General features: G+C 36.2%; 1 protein-coding gene and 1 long non-coding RNA gene across 4 annotated transcripts in view; one reads left to right on the forward strand and one right to left on the reverse strand.

Annotated features, from left to right (window-relative positions):
• LOC118185804 (uncharacterized) overlaps positions 1-17,204 on the reverse strand; it is an 83,839-nt gene that overhangs the window by 14,007 nt on the left and 52,628 nt on the right. The gene's annotated exons all lie outside the window — the stretch shown is intronic.
• The window catches only part of LOC118196336 (neuralized-like protein 2), a 191,550-nt gene continuing 186,679 nt past the window's right edge, over positions 12,334-17,204 (forward strand). The window contains exon 1 of the mRNA XM_085808890.1: positions 12,334-12,502. The gene's annotated coding sequence lies outside the window, so the exon portion shown is untranslated. The remainder of the gene's footprint in view (positions 12,503-17,204) is intronic.

Genomic DNA, 17,204 nt, shown 5'->3' on the forward strand with positions numbered 1-17,204 from the left:
AAACGGTGAAAAGGCTGGATGCGCTGTTCAATATAGGAAGAAAAACACAAGCCCGTGAAAATCGCGGGATGAGCAAATTTTGCTACATTTGAGTTGCCCGGGGAAATCGAATGAGAAGCAGCCAAAGGGTTAAGCTAAAAGGGCTGGCTTTTGCAAGCACGAGTTGGTGCCGTCTATGAATTTGAGTTAATAAAAGTTTCGGTACAGCCTTCTCCTGACTTTGTAATACTTTAAAGACTTAGTGATTATAAACTAAACAGTCTTCTAACAGTAAGCTCAGTTTATGGTACCCAAGCATATAAGAAGTTATACTGGCGCCCGAACAATAAAGAGAACCTTGTCGCAATAATCTTCACCATTTACTTTGATCCTCTCAACGTCTCAAGTCTCGTCGGCCACTGTTAAGGGAATAATAAAAAACCATGGAGGGATTTGGATTTATCTTCGACACCCTCAGGTCTGCTCTGAAGTCACCGTTGAAGAGAAGTCCTCAGTTTTAAATTTTAAGTTAAATCTCATTTTTACTGCCTCCTCTGCCAAAGGCACAAAACGTTACGACTGCAACGTCCGCATTTACAGTTCACGCTTCTGTGTGGTATAAGTGCACTGGAAAATTCGTATTCAGTGAGCCTGGGAGCTGGAGCTGTGCCTTTGAAAGTTTTAAAAACACGCTCATTAAAGCGTCCTCTATTGTAAAAGATAGAGCCAAGCTCCGATTGGGGCTACTTAGTAAGTTCCAGTTTAAACTCGAGGACTTGACGGACTTTATTTTAAGAAAAGTTCAAATTTTTAATGTGTTGTACGGCAAAAGGCTGGATAAAGAAATCAGCCGCTATTACTATCCCAAGTTCAGGATTATTTTGAGCTTCGAAATCCAACAACACAGGAAAGCTCTTTAGGATTAGCTACTAATTTCCGAGATCGACGCATGGCAGAAAACCTCGAATGTTATACTATGGCGAGAGGCCAAATAAGCGAAGATTTAAGCCAAAGTCTCAGCAGTTTGGACAGAGAAAACAATTTTAAGAAAGAGAAAAAATTTCTGTCTGCAGTAGCGAGGCCAAAAAGAAAAAAGAAAAGTAGGGGGACAAGAGGGTGCAGTCTCAATTAAATACAGTGATAGTAAGAAATCTAGAGTTGCCAATACTGCAGGCGTTACTAAATAATATCCCTGCAGAAGCAGTGATTGATACCGGGGCCTAATGTAGTTTTATTTCCGAAGATTTCTTTCGAAAATATTTTCGCATTTTTAACTTAGGAGGAGCAAACGGTACTTTCGCACAAGGCAAGCCTTGTACATGGATCGGTAACATATTATTGCATGTACAAAAGAAGGGCGAGACACTGAAAGTTGTTTTCTTTGCAGTTCGAAATCTTCAAGCTACCGTAATTTTAGGGGTAGACCTTTTTAAAAGCGGCAGGGGCTCATCTTAATTTTCAAAATTCTAATTTTCAACTGCAGGTGGATAAACTAGAAGCTACAGATTGAAGTTATAGATGAATAAACTAGAAGAAAGAATAACCAGCCGGAAATCGCCATCGATCATTTGGGACAGGATGAAAAACGAAAACAAAAGGGTAAGTAAATTTTTCAAATTTTTTATAATAGTTCTAGCTACGCATACATACTCAGCCATGAGATCGATACAGGAGCTTCCGCCTCAGTGAGATCTTAACCCTACCGCTGAGATAAAATTAAAGGGAAAAAAATCATCGAGGATCATGTCCAAGAAATGTTGAGAAAAATAAAATGATAATACCAATAACCAGTCCTTATGCTAGCCCGGTGGTGCTATGAAAAAGGAAAACTGTTCTTCCACGTACCAACCATAAAGCATGGCGATTCGCCGTAGATTATAGAAAATGTAATAGCATAACAAAGTATCGTGTCTATCTCTTGCCCATAATTGCGGAAATCATCCGAAAAATTGAATCTACAAAATTCATGACAACGTTGGATCTAACATCTGGCTGTTTCCAAATGTCGAGAACCCTGAACATGTACCTAAAACTGTGTTGCGTAGCAAATTCACTTAATTATTTAAATTACAACTTATAAAAAATTAATTTATTAATATTCTAAATTTATGCTACACAACGTGTATTTTATTTAATAACTTCTCTAATTTGTTTAATTTTAATTGGGATTTTTGTACGAAAGATTTGGTGCATTCTTTTCACTCGTTACTTGTAAACGCGCTGAAACACACAATGGAATCGGGTGATTTTTCTACGTAATAATCTTGATTTTATGTTACTTAATTTAAGTTTAACCATTATTAATTTATTCCACTAGAAGCAGAAAAAATAGCTCCTTAATTTAAGACCTTTTTCAAGATTCTAGACTTAGCAGATTTTAAGATGTAGTAATTTATTTAATTGAAATTTCCATTTTCCATTATGTGGAAATTAATGGGGGATAAAGCGATAGAAAACGCAGTTCCTAAAAAGATTTTTGGTTCTTTGCTTACGTTGCCAGGGGACTTCCGGCGGGGTGAGTTTATGTTTGCTAGCTCGGTCTTCGAAGTTGTTCCGGGCTTGACGCGAATTTGGCGAGGTTTAAATTTGTGTTTAGTTCAACACCTCGGAAAAGAGAGAAATTTACATAGCGTGAGGCGGTAGTTGTAAAAACTGGTTTTTTTCACAATTTCTAGCATTTGTTACCCAATGTGGTAGTCTCGTCATATCTAAAAGGAGTTGCAAGTCGGGATTTCGGCCTCTTGTTACTTCTCGCCCATTTTCTTCTGGTTGCCTCTGGCCTTCAGTATGATGTACTTTTAATTGGATACGGTTAATTTTTGTCTTCAGCTCGGCGATGGGAGGCGAAGGCAGGCGTTCTCGTGGCTTTGGTCCGAAAACAGATTTTTAAGTTTTTTTCCACTGAAGAACCCAGCATTTCGCTGAGTTCTATAGATGCTAATTTACTTCAACCCTTAAGTTGGGTGTCCGCCGATAACATCGCGGCAAAAACATCGCGGACGAAAACGTCGCGGAGAAAACAACGCAAGGCGAAAACGTCATGCTACAAAACATCGTGGGAGAAAACATCGCAAAGAGAAAACATCGCAGTTTTAAAACATCGTGGTATAAAACATCGTCGTCGAAAATAAAGCGGTTCAAAAACTTCGCAGTTTAAAAACATCGTCGCCGAAAATATCGTGATAAAAAAATAAAGTATCTATAAATCATCGCATGACGATAACATCGCAGACATGCTTTTTTCATACATGCTTTTCGCAAACATGCTTTAATATCTGTAAATGGATATTCCCATAATGATTTGTGAGTGCAAGATGTAAAGAAGGATAATTTTTACTTTCACATTTTTTTATTAACTAATAAATTTTTGCTGAAAAAGTAAGAAGGAAACTTAAGCATAGAAAATTAAATGCAACTTATAGATTATACTTTTCATGAAAAATTACCAGTAAAAGCTTTATAAAAATGATTTATTAATGGCTTTTGTTAGTTAACTATGTCGGTTTAAAATTCTATTAAGTGCTATAAGTTGCATTAATTTTCTATGCTTAAGTTTCCTTTTTATTTTCTCAGCAAAAATGTATTTATTAATAAAAAATATGAAAATAAAAATTATCCTTCTTTCCATCTTGCGCTCACGAATCACTATGGGAATATCCATTTACAATTATTAAAACATGTCTGAAAAAAGCATGTCTGCGATGTTATCGTCATGCGATGATTTGTAGATACTTTATTTTTTACCACGATATTTTCGACGACGATGTTTTTAAATTGCGAAGTTTTTGAACCGCTTTATTTTCGACGACGATGTTTTGTACCACGATGTTTTAGAACTGCGATGTTTTCTCTTTGCGATGTTTTCTCCCACGATGTTTTGTAGCACGATGTTCTCGCCTTGTGTTGTTTTCTCCGCGACGTTTTCGTCTGCGATGTTTTTGCCGCGATGTTTTCGGCTGTAACCTTAAGTTGCCAACTGTTCATGGCATTAAAGATGTCAGTTTATCCTTTTACCTCAAGAGTCCAGTATGACATTTTTATCAAGGAGCGAGATGCCGTCATGGTTCTTCCTGTCTCAATCGCCTAGATGCAACTCAGCCGTTTTCCTTCGTCTTCCTGAATTAGCAACCAGCCGCCGGATTTCCTGTGCCATTTATCCGTAATGCTAAGAGTTTGGAACTGTTCCTGATGATTATTCTACATGCAGATGTCGCTTAGATGCAGATGTTCCAGCTATTCCTTCTTCTTCCTGAAATAGCAACTAGCCGCCCGATTTCCTGTACCATCATCCTTAATGCTTGCTGATCTTGCCTTTCACGGAAAATCCAGAAGGTGGAGCTTATGTAACCTGACGGATTGCGGACCTTTTCCAGCTAAGTGAAGAAAACTTATTCATCTTTAATTTGCTATTTCCTTAAATTCTGTAAATTCTAACTCTAGTTAAAACTTTTTTTAAGAGCTTGCAGGGAATTGCTTTAAAATGTGGTTTTACCTTAAGATGTAACTAACTTATTTTTTAAGTGACTTGTTAAATGTTTTACAGATAGAATTTAAATTTTTTTAAGAGTATTGAAGGGAATTAGTGTAGGAATATCAATGTAATTTCGCTAAGGGAAAATAAAAATAGTTTGCAGTTATTATAGAGCTGAGTGGTAGATCATTTTCTAATCCTAATGCTAATTATTAAGGAAATTTTCAATTAATTGTAACTGAAGAAAAGTTAGGAATTTTTAAGTTACCTATAACTCAATGAATTAAAAATATCTAGTTAAGGCTCCGAGATTTGAGAATTCCTTCTCGTACATATTGTAAAGTAATATTTATTGAGGAAATAAATTAGTGCAACAGCTGTAAATTTAAGCAAATACCTCTAGTATGAATTAAGTTGAGTGTTGATGATCCTCTTAGGAATTTTGTTAAAAGTTGTGTTTTATTGATTTTTTTTTTTTTTTTTTTTTTTTTTTTTTTTTGTGCAATATGTTAGATAAATAATTTGTTCTACAAAACGTTGTTATAAAATAACCTTTATCAGGATAATTTGAGTAATTGTTTAAGAAGTAATTGTTTTTATTTCACCCGGGTTGAAATGTTTTGTTTTTTGAAATTTTCAATATTATTTTTGATGATTTAGAAGTACTCGCTTGATAAATAAATGTCAGCGCTTTTCTTGGAATAACAATTGTATGTTTTATTCAATCACTACTCATGGTCATCACCAGTATCGACAAAAGGTTAATCCGGTAATTTTAAATCACAACGCAATGTTTATTAGTTAGGTTAGATTTTGGGAAAATTTAATTTTGTGTGTGGTGTCTTCTTAAAAGGCGCGATAACAACTGCGTTCATTACGAAGTCCGCCATTTATGCTTTTTTAAAAACAACCGTTTGGATTATGTGGAGCGTCTGCCACTTTCTAACGTGCAATGGATACAATTTTACGACCAGTCCTTGGAAAGAATACATTTATCTCTTTACACGATATAATAGTTCACGAGCTAAACACTTGATGAGCATATTAAAGATTTACGTCAAGTATTTTTGATTCTAAATGAAGTTGGAGTAAAATTAAATGCCTCCAAATGTTAACTCGCTGCTCCAGAACTTCGTTACTTAGAATACAAAATATAGGTAGAGGAGTCGAAACGGAAAATTCTAAAATAATACCGATTAAAATCTACCCTCCGCCAAATACTGCAAAGAAACTATTATCACTCTTAGGTATGTGTTCATATTACAGAACTTTCCTTAAAGGCTTGGCTCAAATAGCCGAACCATTATTATAATAAAAGAGAAAGAAAACCCGGTTTACTTGGTCAGCCGAGGAAGGTGTTTGAAAAGCTGAACCTTAATACAAGCGCATATGTTAAAATTTCAGGACGGTGCCGAAAACTTGGAACTGTTCCTGATGATTAGGTACATGCCTCTGACTAAGCAGTGGAAGCTGTTCTCATGCAGAATGGTCAACCAGTGTTTTTTTTTTTTTTTTTTTTTTTTTTTTCTAAACGCCTAATCGTACGCAGAGAATCTACAGTACTAAGGAGTGAGACACAATCGCAGGAAAAAAAGTCCAGAGTTAACTTTGGAAAGTCGCCGATTACAGTTTATTCAGATCATGCGGCCATAGAACGTTTATATTCAGGAAAGAACTTATTGCCAAGCCTGATTCGATGAGCCCTTAAACTTCAAGAATTTAATTATCAAACACTCTCCAGGAAAGAAAAACGCAGTGGCCAATGCGCTTCCAAGAATAAAGTTGGATGACGAAGGTGATACGGCACAGTGCACCATGCTGACGGCGAAATTCTCAACTAGACGATTACTGAAGATTTAAATTGGGATCCCGAATTAAAAAATATTTAATATTACCTGAAGGATCAGGATAACAATCTTACTGACAATCTGTTATTTTATTCGAAGACTGCAAATCAAAATTATGAGCTTAGACCGGTTATCTCAGCGCGTTTAAGGTTAAGTATTCTAAATGAATTACACGATTCGCCTATTTCTGTCCACCTGGGTATTAAGAAACAGTACAACGCGCTCGTGAGGCCGTATACTCGTGAGGCTGTGGGCTCGAATCGTGGAGAACGGGCGGGCTGCGTGGGTGCTTTTGGGGCGTGTATACAAGCCAGTTTCCCTTAGAAAGTCCTCCAAGAAGGAATCCCTCCTCTTTGGCAGGTTACCGTTGAGTGGTTTACCATAATTAAGTAAACCAAACCCTTAGACCCCTCGAGTGTTCTGTTGTAATCTAAATAATCTAATCTAATCTTCAAAACCAAGACAAGAACAAAATCTCAAGCCTTTTTATTTTAATAAAAATGAATGGAAGTGAAGTCCATTTTACTATAATTCCTATTTAACTCGACAGATGACGCCACGTTTGCATTTTCCTTTTATTATTATTTATCTATTTGATTTCAACTATTTGAATGAAAATATTCTATCCCTAAACGCAATACTTTTTCTCCTTAAATTAAAGGATCTGATGACTGTCTTTCTCAAAATCGATGGTTTCGAAATCGAATATTTTTTTTTGGCCTGCTTTGATGTTTTATACTGAAGTTCTTCTCTTCCATGGGCCCACCAGCGGCCGAGCGGAAGTCGCTGAACGCTGATAGTTCAGACCTCGGTTCTATTCCAGGCGAACGGGCTGACTGCATGGACGTTTTCAAAGTTTTGCCCATGTGTAACACATATACGAGACAGTTTCCTTTAGAAAGTCCTCTACGAAGGCATCCCTTCCCTTAGATAGCTCAAGTGTGCTTTGCCGTAATCTCAACAAACCAAACCAATAGCCTCTCTTACATATGCTTTTTATTTCTAAGTACGTTTTTGGTACCATTCTGCATAAAGAAAATGTTTCCCCTTTTTACGTATTTTATATAGATTCTTCATAACAACGGTACCCCACCAGTGTCTAGGCGGTTAAGACTACTATATAGTTCGAATCCAGGGAGCAGCTTGGCTGCATTCTTGCATTTCCCCATGTGAATACGATCCAGTTGTCTGTAGAATGACCTCCACGAAGGCATCCCTCTCTGTAGTCCCTCTCTTCAGAAATTCCTCGTGTTCTTTGCCATAACTAAATTACTTTAAGAAAGTGCTAAATTCGTTTATTTTATTCTAAAATCTTACATTTGCAGTGTAAATATGTCACTTGGCCATATTAAATTTTACTAAATTTTTAAAATGCTGCTAAGTAATATGTATTCAAATACCAGAAAATCTGAGGAAAAGTGAGCATTATTACATATTAAATCTTTCATTTACGATTCATAAACAAAGTATAAGGAAAAAAAAATGACAAGCTGCAGATTCCCAACAAATGCTGTATATTACAGTACTTCGTGTTCGGCAATTTTAAACATTTTCTCTTCCCGGCCCTCAAATGACTAAATAGCAAATAATATTCTCAAATGTTCTACAGCATAATGTTTTAATTGTTAGCCACTAATAATAGAAATAATGATGCAAGGTCTGCTTCGAAAAAGCTAAGCAGAGATCATTCGCCTCACATTACCTAGAGGATAAAGTCATTATCATCATCTTCAATTGAAGCTCTGTAGTTTTATAACACCTGAAGTTACTAACAACGATTTCTAACTTGAGCTCAGGAATGCGGCGGCTTTAAACTTATATTTTGTTAACTTCTGGCTCTCAAGAAGTCATTCCGAGCCCAGACTGCTTGGCTCTGTTGTGGTAGTTCTTAATTAGGCTAGCAGCCAGGTCAAGTCCACGGTACATTTTCGACCGAGATTGTATCTGAGTTCTGAGAACTTTCCACGTGTAACCAACCCTTCGACTATCAAAGCTGGCTTCATTCCCTATTCTATTAAAGCATTTCCGAAAAGGTGAATGAAGCATACGTAGACTTTTGCCCAGTACTTCGAGATGAATATTCACTCTTTTAGGTGCTTCATAGTTTACCAGGTGCCCATTTTAGCTTAGTTTGCTGAACCTTCGCCATAAATTTTTGTCAAGCAACTGAACTTTAGTAATTTGAACTCGCGTGCTAGAAACGGATCTCTGCTGTCGGTGTACTCTTATGAAAATGTATTATAGAATTCTGTAAGAGAAATCCACTATTAAACTCCTTTAGAAACCTTTACACATTATGGCCCCAATATATATATATATATATATATATATATATTCTAATAGCAGATTGTGAACAGTTACAGTGTAACACAGTCCATTAATCTATACAAAGCCATATGTGGTGGTCTCTTTATTATGGAAGCACCTAATAGGTGGACCACCATCGCCTCTTATGAAAGGACGGAGAGTTACAACCATGCCTTCTCCGGGATTCGAACCCAGGCCCTTCGGTATCGCAGTCAAGTTTCCCTAACCACTATAACATCTGGGCGGCGCCCCAGTAAATTAGGCCAGAGATTTTTCAAGAGAGTTCCATAAATTTTAGATACGGCTTATATAGAGTTACGTGTGAAAATTCTATATAGAGCTGTATTATATAGAACTGTAGATATTCTATAGATATTTGTGAAGATTATTTTCTAAAAATTTTTTTAGAGTTCTAATAGTTATAGAATCGTATATAATGTATATAGAATCAACCAGTGCAACTTTATTGAAAATATCTGATTCAATTTTTAGAAAATTGGTCGGTAATTCCAAAGAATTCTAAACAAGTCTCCTTGCTTTAATTTTTTATAAAAAATTTTCTAGAACCTTTTGAGTATTTAACAGCATTATAAAATCAATGATTTATTTATTTATTTATTTTTTTTTTTGGTATTAAAGAGAATGAATAAAATTTTCCTTTTTTAAATTGAACTTATTAACCTCGTCTAAAGTTGGAAATGCTTTGCGCATGAACTGAGGAAATAAAAACTTTCTGAACAGATATGATTTTTTTCCCCTAAGGAAAAATTTTAATAACATTTGATTTAAAAAAATATTTTAATAAAAAATAAATACAAAGATAGTAATTTTTTAAACGATAGTAATCTTAATTAAAATTAAAAACTACTTGTCTTATCTGGGGTAAATATGCAGTAATTAAATACGTTGATTTCAGGAATTAAATTTTTATAATTAACAGTATAAATTTAATCTTTTAATTAATTTCATGATTTAAAATGATTTTGACTCTAACAAAATTTAATTTTTGTATTTTAAAAGCAATATTGCGCATTGCGCAAAATATAACATAAATTTAGAAGCTAGTGTTATGCTAGAGATAAAAAACAAAACTTTCCTTTCAAAAATGACTCATTATTTGCAAATAAAAAGTATTTTCTTTTTTCTCTTCTATACCCCATATACCATCAAAAATTAAAAATTTGCTTTGATTACAGTTTGAAAACTTTAGAGATTTCTATAGAATACTGCTCCACAAAAGCTTTATTACATTTCAATCAGATTTTGCAAAGCAACATTTCTACAGAATTCTATTCTATGAAAGCTTTATAAAATTAGTATAAAAATTTTTCATAAGAGTAACTTGAAACACTCATATTAAAAATGTGTGTGTGTGAGTATGGCAAAGCCTCGAGGGCTATCTGCCTAAGAGGAGGGATGCCTTCGTGGAGGACTTTCTAAGGGAAACTGGCTCGTATACACGTTACACATGGGGAAAACCACGAAAACGCCCATGCAGCCAGCCCGTTCGCGGGATTCGAACCTCGAGCCGAACTACCAGTGTTCAGCGACTTTACCGCTCGGCCGCTGGTGGGCCATATTAAAAATGAAACACTCATATTAATAGACCATTTTTTACTTACCACGTGCTCCCCCCAAAGGCGCAGCATGGAAGGGGAGAGATGCCCCCTGGAGATCCTTTAAGGGAAAGCTGGCTCGTATCCACGTTACATATGGTGAAAGCTACGAAAATGCCCATGCAGCCATCCCGTTCACCGGGATTCGAGCCCCGGACCAAACTTTTAGTGTTCAGCGGCTTTTACCGCTCGGCCTCGGGTGGGCCTTTAATATACAAATTACTAAATTATCAGCTCTAGAGCTGACATGTTCCGGGTTCGGTTCCAAGCCAAGAGGTTGCATGTATGCGGCTTTCATTACTTTCATTGTATATGATATAAACATGAGTAGTTTTTCTTAAAATGCCCTTCACGAAGGGATGTTTCTCAAGGTGACGTAGACCTCATGTGAATCGTGCATATGCTGTATGTAAATCATATAAAATTACATGCGATAATGTTCTCACGTTAAATCCGTTTTCCTTTATTTAAAAATTTATTCTGCGGTAAATAAATTGCAACTCTTGCCTCAAATGATCCTCTGCGAGTAGAAAAAGAGTTCAAAATTACACATCGAACAAGTAGTTTTCTTTTAGGGCATATTGTCTGCCCCTGTCTTAAAAATGTCAGAGTTACCTATGTATTTAAACAGCTTTTTTTTCGCAGTTGAAAATTAATAAATCTAAAAGATCCAGCCCGACAAATGAGCATCTGTAATTCGTAATAAAGATAGTTTCCAGTAATTTTACTCCGAAGTTACAAATTTTATGAAAATCAAAACTCCATGAGATCTGTCGCCGAACGTTTTAGCAGGACATAACGAAGTTTTTAGTAAATAAAAGAAACTTAGTAAATAAAAGAAGAATTACTTAGTAAATAAAAGAAAGATGTGTTGTTATTATTCATTTTCAAATTTTGTCCTACACACAAAAATTTCCATAATTTATTTATTTTAAGTAACTTATTTAGTGTTTAATTCAATATATTAGAATTATTTAAAATAAAAGACAGTCTGAAAATTAAATGTTTAACTAAGTATAGATTTAAATTTCAAAATGTAACAAATAGCAATTTCTTGCATATTTCAGTTGGTGTATTGGTGTATCTGATTACGGCAAAGCATCGAGAGCTATCTGCCTAAGGAAGAGGATGTCTTAGTGGAGGACTAATGGAAACTGGCTCGTAAATACGTTATACGTGGGGGAGAATCACGAAAACGCCCATGCAGCCAACTCTTTCGCAGGATTCGAACCTCGGACCGAGCTACCAGGGTTCCGCGACTTTACCTCTCATCGCCGCTGGTGGGTCCATTTAGATTTCAGATGCATACAGGGTGAATCAGAACAAGTGGGCAAAACTTTAGGGGGGGATAGATGGCAGCTATACGAGCAATATTCATCATAGAATGTATGGTCGGAACGCAAGCGGTGAGAAGTTAAAGGATAGTTTTCCGCTGTCACATTTAAAGAATTAACACAAAAAGGAGAAGAGATACTTCAGAAAATATTTTAACGGAACTCGCTCATATAAATTACTCAAAAGATCTTCCACCAGCTGTAATGCAGGCTTCACGACTGCGAGATAGGAAATTGAAGCACATTTGCGAAGACACCAGGCATTTCTTAAATATCTCTGGCAACAACAGCGTTTCAGGCGACTGGTTTCAATGGGGAACTCGTAGATTAGGCTAGTCATACGGCTCCACAGGAAAAAAAGTCCAAACAAGAGAGATCCTGCGATCTTGGTGGCCAAGCTATGGAACCAACTCGACCAATCCATTGTCCTGGAAATTTCGTGGTTCGTATAACCAGCAATCCTCTTGGAATTTCACGGTAGAAAATGCCGTTGGGTTGGCCAATAATTCGACCTCCTATAAAAGCTTCCACATGTTTCTAACAGATTTATTCTTCGACATTTCACACAGATGCAGCAACTCGACGTCGTTAAAACTGATATATGCCGTGTAATAGCTTCTCCAAAATGCTGAGATCCCACCTCCAGCGATCTTTACACTCCTCCGACACTCCCCCATTACGTTTAGATGTATATATGCGCATGTGCTAATATGCCTGACCCTAGTCCATCTCTTGAATAGTCTTTCAGTCCGCTCTGCCTCTCCGTTCCACTGATAAGCTAATTTTTCAACTTCGTCCTTAAGTTTTGCACACCGGTGTACTTATGAGAAGAGATGCCTTCGCCGAAGAATTTTCGAAGAAAATTAGCCCATATATTGCCTTAACAGCACGAAGGAAATCACGAAAATGTGTTGTATTTAGTCTGTTCAACTCTTCGGAATGCCTTTCGTATGTTTGCTATTTTTTATTATTATTTTAAAACTGAGTACTTAGCCATGACTTTTCGTTTATAGTGTTAATGTGAAACATTATACTAAAATGCAATTCAGCTGCATACATTATTACGATAAAAGGCTATGTTCGAATACTTTTTTCAGCCACTCTATTAAAATTCGAAATGTTGTTAAGCTTCGAAATGTTGTTAAGCGTCACATTTATTTTTCATATTTAAAAGATAAGATTAATAAGTCAAAATTTAAATTTACCTAAAACACATCTTATTTCAAAGTTCTCTCTCTTTTTTAAATCTTGATTACTTTCTCTAAATTTGTCCTCAAATTTCTCTAAACAGAAATTGATCGCATTTTGGTGGTTTGGTAGTATTTATAAACCGGAGAACTTTGATAATCGTATTTATCATTTTTAACATAACGTTGATGCGCTGCTTCAAACTGCTCTAGTATAACTACAGAAAAAAATTAAATAACTGGAAAATTCAAGGCTAAGCTTATGAAGACATAATCAAATATTTAAATTTTGCATAAAACTGAAGTAAAAAAGAGCATATTTTATGGGATGGTCTAATTTTATATTTTACGTTGAAGTATATCGCTTCGGTATATATATCAACTCTGATTTCAGTCATTTCCCCCTTCATTTGATTAAATTATTTTATAACTCTTTTCTAGATTTTTTTCTGCATTGAGTTTTAAGTTCGCTTGTTCACAAGGACTACTTGTTAACATAAGTTAATATCTTATAATAAAGTCTCTTTCCTTGATTTATTGGAGGAATTTTGTTTACAATGTAAAGAAGGGTCATTTTGTGTAACGATTCCTACAATTTATTATGCTATGCTTTTTTACGAGATAAGTATTAAAAATGTATATTTATTTAATACCAAATGAAAATTCTCTGTTACGTTCTTCCTTTATACTTTCACTTCAGCAGGAAGTTGCTGCCATCAGACGCATCAAACTGCTCTTTGTAAATAATGAAAACAAGGACAATCAGACTTTATTCGTTATCCGACTTTAAACTACTTTTTTATCACGTGCATAGTGAAATATGACAGACGGGCAAACAAAGATTCCTACTTATGTTCTAAAATCTGCTATTTATCATGGTATAAATAGCATATAGCTATCATTTAGGCGAAGGAGGTCAAGGCTGTTATCAAGATATATCGCAGGATGTTTAAGAAAAATCTATCAGATCTAGAATACTTGTTCAAAATAACTTTCTAGAGCATTAATATTATCAAGTGATACCAGCATTAATAATGTCAATTGATTGCTATCAAACGTTAATTAAATTAATTTGAAATGATAAGGTAATTCGTTCAGGAGCAAAAAATGATTTTTTTTTCGTATCCTGCTAGACAGACTTTGATGGCGTCCTTTAATGTAACAGCATTAGTAAAAAAAATTAGCCTTGGGCATTCACTTAATTTCGAATAACGAATATGTTAAGGCTAATAATTTAATACAAATAGATAGCAAAATATAATATTTGAGTCAAATTAGTATTTTGATTCATTTTTTAATTTGGTCTCCCATTAAGGTTAGCTCACCGGAGGGCAGTGTGTTTAACGCTTCACTTAATGTGTTTGGTACAAGTATTCCTAGCTTTTTCATTATTCTAAAATATAAAATATCGTTTTGGGGCAATACTGTATTTCGAATAATTCAGAACAATGTATTATCACGACCAGCTCATATTTGGGCCACCATATGTTCGGATTTCCTTAAAATTAGAATAGTTGTTTCGAACATAGTTTTTCATCGCGCATCACACACCTTATCTACTAAGGAGATCTAAGAAGGGCACAGCTTGTCCTAAAGAGGCGTTCGGGATCAAGTGGGCAATAATTGTGTGCTTGAAAATACTTCATTGCTTAAATACTTTTTTAAACGAGCGTTTTAAGATTCAGTTGAATACACAACCATTGCAGACATACATTTTTGCAGGAACCGTACGAAATCATTTCAATCGTTCATTAACACTAGTTATCAGCTTGATTCTATATAAGGGTCGTTGCTGTTCTAAGGATCGTATGAAGTGCAAGTTATTAACTATCATTCTAAAACTCATTAAGCGTACAGAATTGTTGTTGTTGTTATACCCAGTGCGAGAAAGTAATACGCTCTTTTGACTTAGCATAGATTCTTGCAATTTCAGCGAGCATGCAATGATAGGAACTTATGTCCATTACTATAACTACAGGTATGTACGAAGTCTTTATTATCAATATGTTCCGGAATTTCGTGAAGAGTTTTAAGAAACACGCCGATGCATATCAGATGCAGGAACTAGGTATCTAAAAATTTCATTACGCATTCATTCAGTGTCTATTACAGTGTCTATAACTACAGGTATATAGTGTACTGCAGTACTACAGTGTATATAACTACAGATATGTACGAAATCAATCTGTTCCAGAATTATCAATCTGTTCCAGAATTTCGTGAGTAGTTTTAAGAAACACGCCGATACATATCTGATGGAGGAACTAGGTATCTAAAAGTTTCATTACGCATTCATTCAATATCTACAGCTCATGCTTAAAAAGATACCTGATGTACCATTGTTGCACAGATATGAGCTACTGAATAAAACATTTCAGAAAATGTTAAAATTTAGTAAGAATACAGTAAAGCAGGAAAAAGACTCTTTAAGGATTTCCTTTGTAGAGAATGTTCTAAGCAAATCCAACTTGTATTTTTATATCATGTACGGTAAAATACGAAATCTCTTATCTCGGCAATAGAGTACTTAAATACTTTAGTAGAACTCGTTAGACTGTACACATTGCATAAGAGTATGTAAGGAGATTCTCTGAAAGAGGGGCAGTAGTTTTTGATGCAGATACTTTATTGCGCTCCGAACAGGGCATGCTGTTGTATTATTTTTTCAGTGAAATTGGCTGTTGAGCAAGCTTATAGTTTTTAGCAAGCTCTTTCTTAATCAGAGAGGAATTCTCTAATGTTACATAAATACTTTCATTAATATTACATACATTTCATACTTTGAAGCTTTGAAAATCCTATACATGAAGCACCAGCCACATAAACAGTCGTGCGTTTTATGCAGAGAACATTCTGGCCATGTGAAAGCTGGATTTACTCTTAGGTGCACTTTTGTGAGCAGGCAGTTTTTTGTGTTTATCTAATTGACACTTAATTTCGAAATACCATGTAGCTTAATTCTGAGCCCTTTTATGCCAAGAAGTTTTATAGCTTGGAAAGCAGATATTGTTAAATGCGAATGTCTTGGACATTTTCCAGTGCTTTCGGAAACAAATCTTCTTTCCAAACAACAATTCACATGGGATTTCCCAAATTTCAGGATTGGGTAATACACTGACTACCAATAAGTATTTGGACACCTGTGATAGAAAAGAAAAACTAACTTTATTCAAACTCAATAGTTGGTAGAGCCTCCACGAGAGGTAATTACAGCGTGGACCCTCCGGGGCATGCTTTCCACAAGTCTTTGTATGACAGCTAGTGGTATTTTCTTCCACTCGGCTTGGAGAAGACATAGAAGTTCCTTCACCGATTTTGCACGGGTAGTGCACCCCTGAATTCGGCGATGCAACTCGTCCCAGAGGTTCTCGATAGGGTTCATGTCTGGACTCTGGGCAGGCCAGTTCATTCGATGAACTCCATTGGCACCATACCAAGCCTTGGTTAACGTCAAAACATGACAACTGGTATTGTCGTCCTGAAAGTAACAGGGGTCGAACCCGTAAAACTGCCACAACGTAGGAAGCACATTATCATCCAAAATAGTGCAGTAGGTATCGGAGTTGAGCTTACCATGAATGGGGACTAAGGGTCCCAGCCCATACCAGGAGAAACACCCCGAGACTATAATTCCACCTCCGCCGAACTTGACTGTTGGCATAATGCATTCTGGCAGGAGACGTTCTCCAGGTAGACGCCAGACCCAGACCCTGCCATTCGAACGGTAAAGGATGAACCTTGATTCGTCACTCCAAAGAACCCGTTTCCACTGATCTAATTTTCTGATCCACTGATCTAAAATTTCAATGTGCTTTGCCCCACATTAACCGAGCAGCGTGGTTGGACTTTGTGATCAAAGGCAGCAACACGACCATGAAAACCAAGCAGATGTGCTTCCTTACGGATGGTATTCATTGAAACAATACTCCCGGATACCTGTTGAAACTCCTCGCGGATGAGGGTCATCGGTTGGGTGCGGTTCTTCGGAATTTCTCTGGACAGCACTCGTCGGTCTCTATCTCCCAGTTTCGTTGGTCTGCCGACTCGGGGCACATTCCGACAATCACCGCTCACCTTCCACTATTTAATCACATAGGCCATTGTCTATTTTGGGTACTTCAGATCGCTAGATATGTCCCTTAAGGATCGACCACATATGTGATACCCGATAATTATACCTTTCTCGAAATCAGAGAGCTCCGAACTGCGAGGCATCTTGTATGCGACTAAAGCCGATGCTGTTTCCTACATGATATATACCAACGGAGTCACTGACGTACCTTAGGACCTCAGATATCGTCATTTGCATAGGTGTCCAAATACTTATTGGTAGTCAGTGTATAACTACAGGTATGTATATGAAGAATGCTATGGATGATTATCAGCCTCCTGCTTCAAATGATCAAAATATTGTACCTATGGAGCAGCTCTTAAAAGTAGACAACCATATAACTTAGGCTCAA

The sequence above is a fragment of the Stegodyphus dumicola genome, chromosome X2 (assembly GCF_044657685.1).
Source record: "Stegodyphus dumicola isolate Sdum_Otavi_A_Nest chromosome X2, ASM4465768v1".
Taxonomy (NCBI): Eukaryota; Metazoa; Arthropoda; class Arachnida; order Araneae; family Eresidae; genus Stegodyphus; species Stegodyphus dumicola.